The sequence below is a fragment of the Podarcis pityusensis genome (assembly GCF_964106645.2).
Source record: "Podarcis pityusensis genome assembly, chromosome: 11".
Classification (NCBI taxonomy): domain Eukaryota; kingdom Metazoa; phylum Chordata; class Lepidosauria; order Squamata; family Lacertidae; genus Podarcis; species Podarcis pityusensis.
This window is the reverse complement of record NC_138036.1, coordinates 52,771,119-52,787,880: the sequence shown is the minus strand read 5'-3', so window position 1 is coordinate 52,787,880 and position 16,762 is coordinate 52,771,119. Positions and strand designations below refer to the sequence as shown.

The following is a 16,762-nucleotide window of genomic DNA, read 5'->3' as shown; positions in this document are numbered from 1 at the left end:
CAAGTCCTAGGCCCTGTGGTTTAACCCACAGCACCACCCGCGTCCACAGGTCAATATGGCCATGGGCACCATCTTTCCTGCTGAAACGCAGCATTGGGAAGGAGAGATTTTAAGCCAGGCATGTCCAGGCGGTTCCTTCTCTGGGTTAACAACAACAAAGGTTAACAACTTTGGTGTAAAATCCTTAAAAAAAAGTTCAACAACTTCAATCCTAAAAAAAAAGCTCAACACCTTTGGTCGGCCCTCATGCATGTTCACTTCATCAAATCTGGCCCTCTTTGAAAAAAGTTTGGGCACTCCTGTTTTAAGCTGAGAGGTGAGAGATCTTGCAAATTTTTTACCCTTCGATTGCACTCCATGGAGCAAACTGAAGAGAAGATGTTTTAGGATGAAACTGTGAAGCTGTATTTTGTTGGAAGCCGTCCAGAGTGGCTGGTGTAATTTATTTATTTATTTATTTATTTATTTATTTATTTATTTATTATCTGGAAAAGTCCACGCTTACAGTGGAGTGTTAAAAATTCACCCCACCCAGAGTTCTTCTGTCCCTGCTGTTGGTCTGCACAAAACAGCACCTTCATGGCATAAGTGGCAAGAAGTCACCAAGAGGAAGACAATACTTGAGTTCTAGGTGTACCAAGGGAGACCCACCACCCCTACTTGTTGTCATAGCGCCACAGCTACTGTTTAAGAGGACTCTGGTGGTGGCCATGGGCTTCCAACCTTAATCCTACTGCTCAGTCCTACTGCTTTGATCTTTCCAACATGTCTTTCTGTGTCTGGCTGGGGATGGCAGTCTGGTCCACAACTTTGTAGGGGAGCGGGTGGTGCTGTGGTGTCAACCACTGAGTCTCTTGGGCTTGCTGATCGGAAGGTTGGCAGTTCAAATCTGCGCAATGGGGTGAGCTCCCGTTGCTCCTTCCCAGCTTCTGCCTACCTAGCAGTTTGAAACCACACCAGTGCAAGTAGATAAATAGGTACTACTGTGGCAGGAAGGTAAATGGCGTTTCCATGCACTCTGGCCTCTATCATGGTGTCCCATTGTGCCAGAAGCTACTGTTAGCTCCATCATGAGACATCCGCCAGCTTCCAACCACGGATACCAGCAGCCTTCAAACAAGCAAACTTGCCTTATTATCACTCCCTAGCATCCCACTGCCAGAGGATTGCCTCCTTCCATTCACCAGTTTGCCTCCTCCAAGTGGAAGAAACCTGGGCAGTGCTGAATGTCACATCCATTGCCAGGTGTGTCCTGTTGGAAATAAAAAAGGGCTTTCCCCTTAGCCTGCCTTTATATCCACTCAGTTGCCAAGTGCTTTTGTGACATCACAAGAAACCCACAGCCAGTGGCAACAGCTGGGGAGGCATCATCTTTGAGCCTCACAATGGCGGGTGGACCTATCAGTGACTATGTGCTTGTTTATTTGGGATGCGGGTGGCGCTGTGGTCTAAATTCCTCTTGGGCTTGCCGATCAGAAGGTTGGTGGTTCGAATCCCCGCAAATGGTGAGCTCCTGTTGCTCTGTCCCAGCTCCTGCCAACCTAGCAGTTCAAAAGCACACCAGGGCAACTAGATAAATAGGTACTGCTGTGGTGGGAAGGTAAATGGTGTTTCTGTGTGCTCTGGTTTCCATCACGGTGTCCCATTGTGCCAGAAATGGCCACATGACCTAAAAAGCTGCCTGCAGTTAAACGCTGGCTCCCTCGGCCTGAAGTGAAAGGAGCACCACAACTCCATAGTCGCCTTTGACTGGGCTTAACCATCCAGGGGTCCTTTACCTTTTTAATATATACCACAGCTCTGTTTACTCCTGCTGCAAATCGCAATCCACACATGTTCAGTCAGTGCTTGAATTACAGGTGGGTAGCATAGGGGATCTGTTCCCATTTCCTTTGGTGATGGTCATCCATAGCTACAATTTTTAGAAGACTGGGGAACAACATGTTTCTGTTATACCTGTGGAGGAGTCAGAGATGAGACTTGTGGGTTTCATTAAGAGTTCAGCTATCTCCTGCCTTCTGGATTTTGGGAGCTACTATGTGAAAGACATCCAGGAAGAGAGAGCTTCCTACCCTCTGGATGTAACCAAATGAGAAAGTTGTGATGAGCTGATTCATAGTAGACCAGTAATGGATGAACTGAGAATTTCCAGAACTGTTTAGCTGGCACATCATGAACCACAACCCCTGGCACCAGGTCAGTTCAGAGCTGTATCATTTTCTGTCAGGGTATCAACGCAAGTCCCAGCATGATTCTAGATTTTTCTCAGGCAGATCAAAATAGGCCTAAGGTTTTTTTTCTGTTTGCCTCTCTCTCTATGTCTATAGCCTTGCTAAGTAGCTTGTCTGAACATACAAATGGGTTCCCTGTTCCTAAAAAATTATTTTGTTTAAAGGCAATTTCTTTCTGTGGTTAAATTTCCGTCCACCCCATCTGCTTTTCATTAACAAGCTTGTAGCCTAAAGGCAAGATTACCTCATTCCAACTGGGATAAAGTAAGTCAGGATCTTTCCTGGGATAAAGGCACAGGCTTATTAAATATAGTAACCCCCCTCCCCTCCCAATACTTAGGTTATAAAAATGTGTTTGGATATTTAGCTGAAGGGTGCAATCTACCAATAATTCTCAACAGTGCTGGAATGAGAGGCAGTGTTGAACTATTGAATTCATTGTCATAGGATGTAGGAATGGCCGTCCACTTGAATGTGCTGAAATTTTTCTCCATCTCTGATAATACTGGAATGGGTGATCTCATGAAGCTGAAGTGTGGGAGATTCAGAACAGAGAAGAGGAAACCTTCCTTTGCCCAGGTGCAGCACATATTAAAACTTTGAAATTCACTTCCACGAGATGTGGTGATGCCCATTAATGTAGGCGAGATTCACATGGCAGTTTATTCCATTTCCCTAACTGTTAATTTGAGCTTTCACTGTTAATAGTTGAGCTTTCACACAACATAGAAGCCTCTTCCAGAGGGCAATCTCAGCACTCATTTCTGTGTTGTTTGCAAGTAGTTTTTTTCTTCCTGGAAGCAAATAACACAGAAATGAGTGTCATATATCCCACCATATTTCTGAAAAGGACTTTAATGTTGTGGGAAAGTTCAAGTACAGTGGTACGTCTACTTACGGACATGATCCATTCCGGGGTGCCGTTCGCACCCTGAAAAGTCCGTAAGTAGAGTACCACTTCTGTGTGTGCACGTGACGTGATAGAGCATTCCTGCACATGCACAAAACGCACAGATCGCTCCTGCGCATGCGCGAAGTGGCAAACCTGGAAGTAAACACTTCCAGGTTTGCCGTGTTCGTAACATGAAAAAACACAACGTGAAGCAAACACAACTCGAGGTATGACTGTACAATGCAGACATTAATATATGGTAACCACATGTCCCCGTTTCCTGGGGACAGTCCCCAGATTTACAAATCTGTCCCCGGACAAAATCCATCCCCGGAATGTCCCCGGATTTCATTTAAAGTCCCCGGATTTATATTTTAAGTGTTGTAGATTTATTAGTAGGGAATGAATGTTGTGTGGTTGGTTCCACGGCTCAAGAAACATCATATGGGGACTTCCGGCGAGGCAAAATGGCAGGCGCCACGGCAGTGAGCAGCTCCTGAAGCTACTAGGCTGAGGCTGCTGCTGCCACTACTGAAGGGGAACCGGGGACACCCGGCACGTCAACCGGGGGAGCCAGTGCCCCCCCGCAACCCAAATTGAGCAGGGAGCGAGAGCGCCCTGCCAACTGCCCAGCAGCACTCCGGGGCCAGGAAAACCCTGGAGCCAACACAAAAGGAAAGGGGAGAGAGAAGGAGGAGAGAAAGAAGGAGAAAAAAGAAAGAAGTTCCAACTTTGCCGCGCCGCCGCCACCGCCGTTGAGGAGAGATAGGAGAGCACCAGGAGGGCAAGGAAACGTGACTGAGCCCAGGCCCGACCCGAGCCTACTCCACTGTGGCTAGCGCTCTAAGAGAGCAGGCTGGGGCCCAGAGGAAGGCCACGTGACAGAGGAGACCACAGAAGAGAAGATATTACTTCTTATTTTTTAAAAATAACTTTTTTTCTCTTTTCAAAAAATAAATAAATTTGAGAGAGAGAGAGAGAGAGAGAGAGAGAGAGAGAGAGAGAGAAGTGTCCCCGGATTCATTGGGAAAAAATCTGGTAACCTACATTAACAGTTAGGGGAATGTGAGGAAAATGGAACAAATTGCTGTGTGAATGCAGCCTTAGCTTCAAAACAGCCTTAGCTTCAAAACTGGACTAGACAAATCAATGGAGGTACTAAGGGCTAACAGTCACACAGGCTAAATCCTACTTCCAGGACCAGACAGATCATGCCTCTGAATGCCAGTCAGAGCATAGCACAGGGATGGCCAGGGTGTGTTTGGCCCTGGGTGCAGATTTATGAAAGGGGGGGGCCACGACAGACTCCCTCACTCACCAAGCCATGCCCGGGCTGGGCCTTCAGGGCTGGGGTGATGGCAGCACCTCCTTTTCCTCATGTAGGTGAAGGGATGCCCACATGCGCCCCACCCCTGGGCTGGCTGAGAGGGAGGGGAGGAGGGTGCCTCTGTTGCCACTCACTGAGGAGAGGCAAGAGGCTCTGGCAGCCACCTCCTCCTTTGCAAAAAGGGTGCCACAGCCCTCAGGTCTGCCCTCCTCATTGGGCATTTGAGCCGCTTTCTCCCTCCCCTCGCTTTGCCCCACTCGGCGCTGGCTCAGACTGCTGCGGCTCAGTCGGCAGTGAGGGCTTGGGATGGTGTGGCCAGCTTCCTGTCAAGGACTGGGTAGAGGAGGAATGGTGGAGACCACCTCCCTATCCTGACCCTTCCTGGGAAGAGGAAGACAGTTTAGATTTACAACAGAGATTTGAGGGAGGTCACAGCTCAGAGGCAGATGAGGCGAAAAGTTGGGAAATAATGGGAGAAGACGAGGCAGAACCAGACAGGGAGCTGGCTGACACGGTGTCTTTAGAAAACATCCCTGACCCTCCATCTCCTGGAACCCAGCATGCCTTAAAAGTAGGAGAGCAAAACCCAATGGAGAGAGATTTCACTTTTTTCTCAAATTCAAATCAATCTTTCTCGAGACTCGACTACATATAGGTATCCAGAGATTTGGTTCCTAAGGTTACTAAAACAGAAATTTGCCCTAAGACTTGCTTAGATCATAATGCAGTGGTTTTGGAGATGAAATTATACCTACAGGGTTCCTTTAGATGGAGGATGAATGATGAGTTGTTGAGGAATGAACAGATGATTAGTAAGGCCCAAAAGACTCTAAAAGACTATTTTGAACTAAATATGAACACAGAGGTTGAAACAAGAGTCATTTGGGATGCAAGTAAGGCAGTAATGAGAGGTTTCCTCATACAACAGAACTCAATAAGGAAAAAGATACAGAATGAGAAAAAAGAGAAAATTCTGTCTCAAATAAAAGACAAAGAGAAAAGTTTAAGATTAATGCCAAAGAGTCAACAGATTCCAAAAGAAATTAAAGCATTGCAGATTCAATTTTCTCAAATTATTAACCAGGAAATAGAATGGAAAATTAAAATGATGAAACAGAGAAATTTTGAATCTGCAAATAAATGTGGGAAATTGTTGGCTTGGCAATTAAAAAAGAGGCAGAAGCAAAGTTCTATTACAAACACTGTATCTGATGGAAAATCTATGGAAAACCCTGCAGATATAAGAAAATGTTTTCAGAAATACTTTAAACAGCTGTATAAAAAAGGTAAAGAAGATAAGGATAAAATTGAGCAATTTCTTGTGGCGAATGAAATGCAGAAAATTCCCGAGGATAAAAGGTGCCTACTAAATGGCATGATTACGAGGCAGGAGGTTGAGATGGCAATAAATAAGATGCAGTTAGGCAAAGCCCCGGGACCGGATGGTCTTTCTGCAAAATATTATAAAATATTGAAACATTGGCTAATTCAACCGTTGGCAGATGTGTGTAATAAGATTCTAAGAGGGGACAAAGCTCCCGAAATCTGGAAAGATGCATTTATCACTCTGATTCCAAAAACAGATCAAGATAGATCCGATGTAAAAAATTATAGACCAATCTCATTACTTAATGTGGACTATAAAATCTTCGCAAACATTTTGGCCAATAGATTAAAAAAGGTTCTATCAAATTATATACCTAAGGAGCAGGCCGGATTTCTGCCTGGGAGACATATGAAAGATAACATAAGAAATATAATTGATATAATAGAAAGGTTGGAAGCGAAAAGAAATTGTAAAGCAATGTTAATGTTTATTGATGCTGAAAAGGCCTTTGATAATGTTTCTTGGTTATTTATGATGAAAAATCTAGAAAGAATTGAGGTTCGCCAGGAATTTTTAAATGGTATTAATGCGATCTATTTTGAACAAAAAGCAAAAATCATAGTTAAGAATGTGGTCTCAGAGGAAATCAGAATTGAGAAAGGAACCAGGCAAGGGTGCCCGCTTTCCCCTCTGCTATTTATTTCTGTTCTGGAGGTTTTGTTAAACATGTTGAGGAAAGAGGAGGAGGTTAAAGGCATTGTAGTAGGATCCAAGCAATATAAATTAAAAGCCTTTGCTGATAATTTGGTTTTAACTTTACAAGATCCAGAAACCAGTGCAGTGAAAGCACTGGAGCTGATTCAAGAGTTTGGGCAGGTAGCAGGATTTAAATTAAACAAGAGCAAAACCAAAGTTTTAGGAAAAAAACTTAGATAATGAGGAAAGAAAAAACCTTTTTGAAAGGACAGGCCTTGTTTCGGTGAAAAAAGTTAAATATTTGGGTGTGAATTTATCGGTAAAGAGCTTGAATCTTTACAAAGATAACTATGAAAAATGATGGAATGAAATTAAGAGAGATCTTGAGGTATGGTCAAATCTAAAACTCTCATTGGTGGGCCGAATATCGGTGGTTAAGATGAATGTATTGCCGAAGATGTTGTTCTTATTTCAAGTTTTACCAATCATCGATAATGTCAAATGTTTTAAAGAATGGCAGAAGGTATTGTCTAAATTTATCTGGCAGGGGAAAAAACCTAGAATTAAATATAAATTACTTACAGATATAAAAGAAAGAGGGGGCTTTTCCCTGCCAGATTTGATGATATACTTTGAAGCTGCTGCATTCTGCTGGATCAAGGATTGGATTCAATTAGAGAATGATGATGTGTTAGACTTGGAGGGACTGGATAATCTATTTGGATGGCATGCATATCTATGGTATGACAAGGTAAAGGCCCACAGGGGTTTTAAGAATCATGTAATTAGAAAGGCATTATACAATGTATGGGCTAGATACAAAGATCTCTTAGTAAGAAAAACACCAAAATGGATTTCACCAATGGAAGCACAGGCCCCAAAAAAGTTAAATATGGAAAACAAATGGTTGAGGTATTCAGATTTGTTGTTAGAGAATCAGGAAGGTTTTAAATTAAAACCATTTGAACAAATTAAAGATAAAGTGAATTGGCTGCAATATTATCAAATTAACGAATTATATAAGATGGATAAGAGAAATGGTTTTGCAACAGAAAAAACCAAATTGGAAACGGAGTTGTTAGATACTAATGATAAGAATATGTCTAAAATGTACAGTTTGTTGTTGGAGTGGCATACAAAGGATGAACAAGTTAAATCGGTCATGATTGATTGGGCAAGGGATGTGGGACATAATATAATGATGGAGGATTGGGAGAGGCTATGGAGGAAAGGGGTTAAGTTCACTGCATGTACGATGTTAAAGGAAAATATTATGAAGATGATGTATAGATGGTACTTGACCCCTGTGAAATTAGCAAAGATTTATCACAAAAGTGATAATCTTTGTTGGAAATGTAAAGAAAAAGAAGGTACTTTTTTCCATATGTGGTGGACTTGTCCCAAGGTGAAAGACTTCTGGGAGAAGATTTATAATGAACTGAAAAAAATATTGAAATATACATTTATTAAGAAACCAGAGGCCTTTCTCCTTGGAATAACAGGTTTAGAATTGCCCAAGAACGATGTTAAATTATTTTTGTATGCCACAACGGCCGCTCGAATATTACTTGCTAAAAATTGGAAAATACAAGAACTACCAACAGTGGAAGATTGGCAGATGAAGATGATGGACTTTTCGGAGCTAGCTGACCTGACTGGAAGAATCCGCGACCAGAAAGAAGAGGAGTTTCAAGAGGACTGGAGGAAATTCAAGGACTATTTGAACAAATATTGTAATATAAAAAATTAGAAATTACTTGAAAGAAACAAATAGGCCTAGGACAAATTAAGTTATAATTAAATAAATAAAGAAGTGGGAGAGAACGGGGATTGGAAATTCACTTGGGACGACACCAGTATCCAAGAGGCTGGGTTCTATAGCCTCTCTCTGCAAATATTGAAATAATAAAGGACGGTAAGAAGTTTTTCCTCGTCTTTATACTTCCTAGGCAACCAGCCGAGAGCCGATGACAGCATCCTGGCACCTCCACACCCCATCCCCACCCCCCGGCCCGTGTGGATGCGCCCCAGGCACCAACAATCCACGTTACGCCACTGGTCAGTGGGGAATAACAGTGAAAGAGGGCTATTGCCTTCCTGTCCTATATCCGGGTTTCCCAAAGGTATCTGGTTGGGTACTAGAGAAAGAGTGTGGTAGACTAGATAGGCCGTTGGTCTGATCTGACAGGGCACCTCTTACCTTCTTAAGTTCGTTCCTTCTACAGGTATATGGTGTAGGAATTGGGCTAATGAACTACAGCAGCAATAGAAGGCAACAAACCAGCCAAGCAGGTCCTTTACAGGTGAAACTCTACCACACCCTGCCAAGAATCCAAGTAGAGCCCAACTCTTACATGTTCTCTGATACAATCAGCTGTCCTGCCATTTTATCTCCCTCTCTAGCCCTCTCTCTCCAATGCATCCTCACCCCCAGGCTTGGATTTTTGCGGCTTTCGCTTCTACCCAGCAGTGGGAAGAGACTCAGATTGCCTCATCTTCCAGCACAGCTGGTTTTCCCATGTTCCAATGGACTTAAATGGGCATAGAACCAGGCTCTCAGCTAGCTAAGCTTCTCAGAAAAACAAAAACAAACATTTCAGCTTTGGCAAGGCCACCTTGTCCCAAACCATGCCCATGTGTCACAGGCAATATGCGCTTCTGCAACAGGCAAGGTTATGATTATGGTATTCCCCGCGTGTATTTGAAGAAAACAAGCCATAAAATATGTTGGCCCATTGCACATATTGCCACAGCAGTAATTATATGCATGGTAAGGTTGGGAGAAATTTCATTTGGTGTATGCCCAGCTCTTCTAGAATTGGGAGTCCTGGTTTTATGCTAGAGTATAATTTCTTTGCAGGGAAAGTTTTATTTCTCTGAGCTGGGCTGCCTGTTTTTTGCCATCCTTCAGGTTGCAGCAACAGCTGAGCCTTGAGGGAAACCTTTCTCAGTGTATGCACTGAACATACAGGCAGAAAAGGGGATTGCTAGGGACTTAAAGAACTTGGAGCACACACTCATGACGCAAATAGAGATAGATAGATAGATAGATAGATAGATAGATAGATAGATAGATGCCTCTGGGAAATTCAGATGATGGGATAGTGTGCCTGCTCCTGCTTTGATAACATCTCTTTTGTCATTAGAAATCCCAGCTTTCAGAGAGCTTTTCAACACAAGATGAGAATACAGTGGTACCTCAGGTTAAATACTTAATTCGTTCCGAGCTCCGTACTTAACCTGAAACTGTTCTTAACCTGAAGCACCACTTTAGCTAATGGGGCCTCCTGCTGCTGCTGCGCCGCCGGAGCCCGATTTCTGTTCTCATCCTGAAGCAAAGTTCTTAACCTGAAGCACTATTTCTGGGTTAGCGGAGTCTGTAACCTGAAGCGTATGTAACCTGAAGCGTATGTAACCTGAGGTACCACTGCTGAGGGAAACATAAACATAACCACGTGCAATTTTCCATAATATAATGCATTTTTATGTCACGTTCACTAACTTATGCATTTTATGTACACTTCCCCCCTAATATATGCATTTCTGTCCATGTTGTTTAATTGGAGAACTGCATTGCAGAATTCAGAGAAGTGACAATTTCAAAGGATCACTGTGTTTTAATTTACATAGAATCATAGAATCATAGAGTTGGAAGAGACCACAAGGGCCATCGAGTCCAACCCCCTGCCAAGCAGGAAACACCATCAGAGCACTCCTGACATATGGTTGTCAAGCCTCTGCTTAAAGACCTCCAAAGAAGGAGACTCCACCACACTCCTTGGCAGCAAATTCCACTGTCGAACAGCTCTTACTGTCAGGAAGTTCTTCCTAATGTTTAGGTGGAATCTTCTTTCTTGTAGTTTGGATCCATTGCTCCGTGTCTGCTTCTCTGGAGCAGCAGAAAACAACCTTTCTCCCTCCTCTATGTGACATCCTTTTATATATTTGAACATGGCTGCAGAAATAAAAATTCCCTTCAGGAGGGTATGGAGTTATCCGACCCCTGAGCCATCTGAAGGCAATCCTGTATAGGGAAGGCTTTTTTTTAAAAAAAAGTTTAATGTTTTATTGTGTTTTTATATATGTTGGAAGCTGCCCAGAGTGGCTGGGGCAACCCAGTCAGATGTGTGGGGTATAAATAATAAAATTATCATTATTGAATGGGCCGTCCCTATTTTCATCGGAGAAATGTTGGAGGGTATGGAAGCTTCAGTAAAGTGATGTATCCTGCCATCCAGATCTTTATGGTGGCTGAAACTTTGATTTCATCAGGCTTTGGTGGGAATCAGTGAAAACTCTGGGAACAGCATGATTCATCCTAAATCTAGCTCATGGATTTAAGATCCCTGTGATGAATTCGGTTCCCATCTGTGTGAGAACCAATGCATGGGGTTTAAAATGAGGCAGAACTTGCACAAGGGGGAAATTGCACAAGGGGTGGAGGGGGTGGAGGAAAGGAATTGAACCTGGCCTGTTGGGAGTCATATTACTAAAATTACTCCCTACCAGAGCACTCACTCAAAACAGCTGTCCTCAGAATTCCAAGGAACCACATGTCTGCTTTCAGTTCAACAAAAGAAAAGGAATTCCCCAAAGGAGTCAGAGGAATTCATGATGTGTTTTCTTACTTCACATCTGAGCAATGTCCCTGTTGACTGCTGCCGTACTGAAATGCAAACAGATGTGTGTCTGAAACTCCATCCTGGATCTTGGCTGGCCTCCTTCACCAACTTCAAAGGGATGCTGCCTCTTTTTGGAATAAGCAGAGCTGTCCTCGTAGGTAAAATAACCAGAAAAGGAGAATGGGCCAAGGATCTCACCAGGTACTCGTTCCTCATGTAAAGGGGACTCGGTGCAACAACATGAAAACACCAGTATCCTATCCACTGAAGCATGTCAGCTGTTTCTATAGTGGATGGTCAAAATGATGAAACATCTGTTATTGATAAAGATGAATTATGTTGGGAGGGCCTGGAGTTAAGAGCAAAGGTCATATACCTTTATGCCATTAAAATGCACTCCATAAACTTAAACAAGCCAGTGCTCTGACACTTTCCTCTACAGTAAAATGCTTCCCACAAGGACTGTTGATTCTTGACAGGCAAAATCACAAAATCTTATCCTAAACCAACCTTCTTAATGTATTAATTGCATCGAACGAGATTGCCGCTTATTTAATGTTTCTACAGCCCATCACCATGCCTGAAGAAACCTGTTATGTCAGCCTCTTATGGGAAGGAGAAGTTTAATGGGATTTCTTTTCTCTCTCCTTTTTTTCTTTCCCTTTAAATAAATACAATATTACCGTATATTCTCTAGGGCATTACCTTCAAGTTCATCATGAAGAATGTAACCTAAGAGAAGCATGAGCTCAAACAGATATATATTCTAAGGCAGCCTTCACCCACTAGGTAGGGCTGATGGGAGTTGCAGTCCAAAACCTCTGGAGGACACAGCTAGTTTCACTTGAGTTTAAATTCACCTATTCCTACTCAAACCATCTACAATGTTTCATAGCAGCACTAAGAGTATCATTCCCCCAACTCCACCCCTAGATCTGTAGGCTGGTCCAGTGCTCGAAGGATGGGGAAAGGGGTAGGAAGGAGGTATTAACTATTTCCCCCCTTATAAGTCCTAGTGTCAGGAGTAGGTGTCAGGAATAAATCACTGGAGTAAGTGAAGTTAACTCTTTATTAGAAGAAACATGGTGCCTCTTCCGGTGTCGGCGCCATCGCTGCCTCAGCTCCGAGATGGGCAAGTTTATGAAACCAGGGAAAGTCGTCCTTGTCCTCGCTGGGCATTACTCCGGACGCAAAGCTGTTATTGTTAAGAATATTGATGATGGCACCTCTGACTGCCTCTACAGCCACGCTGTGGTGGCTGGCATTGATCGCTACCCACGCAAAGTGACAGCAAGCATGGGCAAGAAGAAGATTGCCAAACGTTCCAAGATCAAGTCCTTTGTGAAGGTCTACAATTACAACCACTTGATGCCTACCAGGTACTCCGTTGATATTCCCCTTGACAAGACCGTTGTCAACAAGGATGTCTTTACGGACCCTGCGCTGAAATGTAAAGCCCGGCGGGAGGCCAAAGTGAAATTTGAGGAGAGATACAAGCCAGGCAAGAACAAGTGGTTTTTCCAGAAGCTCAGATTCTGAGTGGCATGCATTTGCACCAATAAATATTTTTGAAAAGCCAAAAAAGGAAAAGGAAAAGGAAAAGGAAAAGGAAAGGAAAAGAAAAGAAAAGAAAAGAAAAGAAAAGAAAAGAAAAGAAAAGAAGAAGAAGAAGAAGAAGAAGAAGAAGAAGAAGAAGAAGAAGAAGAAACATGGTCAGCTCAGGAGAGCCAGCAACACTTCTCGGCAGGTCTTGCCTCTATGAGGCAGCTGTGAAGGCTGATTGTCCCCACCTTCTCAAAGCTGCCTAAATCTCATTCCCAAGCAATCTGAGACTACGATGATGTGCCTGTCTCTGCTCCTCTCTCTTCATGCCTCTTTTGGTCCTGGGAGACCAGCGGGGATGGGAGCTTGTTGCAGTAGGAGGGGGAGACACCCTGGCTTCTTCACCAGCCTGGCTCATCTCTGTCTCTTGACCTCCTTGCTCTCCTGCTTCTGCCTCATCTTCTGGACTTGTCTCCCTGCCACAGACTCTCCCTGATCATTAAACCCTGCAATGCCTTCAGCTTCTGGCACCTCCACCTTCCAATCTTCTCCCTCTTCCCCCTCTGACCAGGTAGCGTTGTCCCACCGCCACACCCCAGACTCTGAGACTTCTTCCCTTGGGAGTTCCCCAGCTACTGCCTCCCACCATTCCTCTGTGTTCAGCCAGTCCGTAACACCCAGCTATGTGGGGCAATAGCCACCACAATGCTTTCATAGTGAGAAGCAGGTTCCACAAACCCTTGTATGGTAGTACCTCTAGTTACAAAGTTAATTCATTCCGGAGGTCCGTTCTTAACCTGAGGCACCACTTTAGCCAATGGGGCCTCCCGCTGCCACCGCCGCGCGATTTCTGTTCTCATCCTGAGGTAAAGTTCTTAACACGAGGTACTATTTCTGGGTTAGCGGAGTCTGTACCCCGAAGTGTTTGTAACCCAAGGTGTTTGTAACCTCAGGTACCACTGTAACTGTTTAGTGGGTGGGATATTCGTAGCAGCTGCCTGCACATCTAGTGTGGCTTTAAATGTTTTAGCATATCCATTCATCGTGACGAGAAGTTCACAGAAAGAGCAAATACCAATGTGTATGGGCTGAAAATAAAATAAATAAATGTCACTATCCAGAACTGCACTGACAAAGTGTGTGGAGAAACCAGATGTTCTTAAGGAGTCTTGCTAGAATGTGCCCAATTTACGAGGTGCAACGAGACATGACCTTGACTGTGTTTTGGAAATAATTGGCAATAAATATTCAGCGAAACATTCCTAGGGCTGGTTTTAAATGTGTGTGTATATATATATCTCCCCCAATAGGCATGAGAAAAAGGATTTCCAGCTTGCCTGCCCATTTAATGACATCAGCCATTATGTGCTGGCGGGCACTGAAACAATGAGCTCAGTGAGCAAGCACACAATTTACTGCTTTCATCTCTGGCCTCTCTGCTTAAAAGGATCAGGTACCAACTGATGGGAAAGATTCCAGCCTGAGAATCTGGAAAGCCACTGCCAATCAGAGAAGGCCATATTGGGCTACAGAGACCGATGTTTCTTTTTTTAAAAAAAATAAAAATTTATTACTTTTCCAAAAATTTAAACACTAAAAAGACAATACAATGCAATACATTACAATGCAATACATTAAAACAAAAACAATAAAATAAATCAAACAATTTCATTATCCCATCTTTCATTCACTTATTTCCACGACCTCCTCACACCTCCCTTTTTGTATTCCACTTCTGTTAATTATTTCAGCAATTCCTTTCCATCTTCCTCTGTTTTCTATCCTATAATTATCTTAACTCATTCTAACCTTATTTTTTCCTTTGATACTCTATTAATCTACTTATACTTAATTCCTTATAACGTTTCTACTAAAGCCATGTAACTTCATTCCAACATTTTTCTAACATTCATTAATTTTACAGTATTTCTGTAAATAATCTTTAAATTTTTTCCAGTCTTCTTCCACCGACTCTTCTCCCTGGTCTCGGATTCTGCCAGTCATTTCCGCCAGTTCCATATAGTCCATCAACTTCATCTGCCATTCTTCCCGGGTGGGTAAATCTTGTGTCTTCCAATATTTTGCGATGAGTATCCTTGCTGCTGTTGTACAGAGACCGATGTTTCAGTACTCTATAAGGAAACCTACTGGGGGGTGGCCTCCAGTGTGTGTTTGTTATCGAGATGGGTAGACTTCATGTTTCTTATCACTGATTCGAATTCCATGACTTTACAGCGTGAAAATTCACAGAAAGATGCTCTTTCCCACATCACCCACTTTGTTCATTTATCTACGCTGAGTGACGGTGCTTCTCCAGAGTCCTCAGACAAGCCTTTCTCGTCTTTCTTTTAGAAGACCCCTCCCCCCTCCAATCTGCATTTGGTTAAGGTAAACTGCGGCCGCTAGTATCCTAAAAATGCTGTTTTATTGTATGGCTTTGACTTCAGTTCTAGGGTGATTTGTGAGGATCTCTGGCCCAGAAATAAAGAATGAAATTAAAAGAGGCTCAGAAGCCAGGTGCAAGCAAGCATCAAAGGGCACTTGCACAGGCTGTTTCTCATGTCAAAGGGTTGTTTATTTGCACAAAATTTGGCTGTTATTTTGCACTTCCTAACGCAATTACCCCATCACTTTTCTCACCATGAAAAGGGCCAGTTAGAAATATGATGTCAAATTGCTCTGGCATAAGTATGGGATAACAACCACTAGCTGGCAACATCGTATAACCTTCATGCAAGTTGTTTTTTTGCAAACCATGTATGCTCATTAAACAGTTGGTCCAGAAGCTCCCTAGGTGAAGATATATGGAAGTGCTCTCTTTAAGTCACAGACTTACTTATAGGTAGAGCAGATTCAAATCCCAGTCCATGCTTCCATTTAGTACACAATATTTGTTTAGATAAATGTTAGCCCGCCTGCTACCTGATCCTTTTGATTAGAGAATGCCATGAATCATGAGCGTAGCCAAGGGAGGAAGGGAGGCGCAGCTGCCCCCCCAAATCAATAAAAATACAAACTGAGGTTCTGCCCTCCCCTAACAAAAGGCCTGTCGTCCCCCCCAACAAAAATCCTGGCTACACCCATGCCAAAAATTGAACTTTGGATCTTCTTTTCAACTAGAGCCAGGGCCTTTTCAGTAGTGGCCCCGATTTGGTGGAACACTCTGTCACAAGAGACTAGGGCCCTGCGGGACTTGACATCTTTCCGCAGGGCCTGCAAGACAGAGCTGTTCTGCCTGGCCTTTGGTTTGGACTCAGTCTGACCCTTATGTTTCCCTCCCCTTATGGTTTTGATCTATGGGCTACTTTTAAAATGAGGCTGCATTTTAAATTGCATTTTAACCTGTATTTTAAATTGGTCCCCCCCCCATTATGTTTTTACTGTAATTTTACTGGTGTTAGCCGCCCTGAGCCTGGCTCTGGTTGGGGAGGACAGGGTATAAATAAAATTTATTATTATTATTTTTAATTGGTATTTCTTTTTATTTAATCAAGAGCATATAATGCAGTGACATAATAAAAAATAAACTAAAAACACACAATTGGATGAAAACTAAATACAGCACCACCACCACCCCAAAAAAATACACATTTGGATCATTTCATTCACAATCCCTGTGGGGGAAAAACAATAGTTATTTATGCTGGAGGGTAGTAATATTCTTTTTCTTAAAAAATATTTGCTTGAAAAAGTATATTAAAATACTGTCCTCAAGGTCTTACGAAATTCTCACTTGAAGCTGAAAACTTAGTAAGGATTCCAAATAGTATTGTATTTCACAGGAGTCATTTGAACATTGTTACCATCATTTATATACAAAATAATTTTTGCCAAGTAGTTGCATATGAATCTTTGTTTATCCTCTAGTACACTTTTATTTTTAGTCAATTTTTCAACAATTCTGTGAGAATGGTGGTATATAAATGTAGTTAAAAATAATAATCTTGTTTTGTTATATTAAATTTAATTAAATTTTATATTAAATTTAATTTCTAGGAACACCATAGCTGTCACTGAATAATACTCCCACCACCAATGTGCCCTTATGTTTTTTATAGCACCAGCATTTTGGGGAGATATTGGGGTTAATATTTGATAAAATCAGAAGTATATAGTGCTACCTAA

General features: G+C 42.6%; 1 long non-coding RNA gene and 1 pseudogene across 2 annotated transcripts in view; one reads left to right on the top strand and one right to left on the bottom strand.

Moving 5' to 3' along the window:
- The window catches only part of LOC308458463, a 229,277-nt gene that overhangs the window by 167,500 nt on the left and 45,015 nt on the right, over nt 1–16,762 (bottom strand). The window lies entirely within an intron of this gene.
- On the top strand, nt 12,188–12,679 carry LOC308457881 (large ribosomal subunit protein eL27 pseudogene; annotated as a pseudogene). Its single transcript has one exon. The product of its transcript is annotated as a large ribosomal subunit protein eL27 pseudogene (transcript).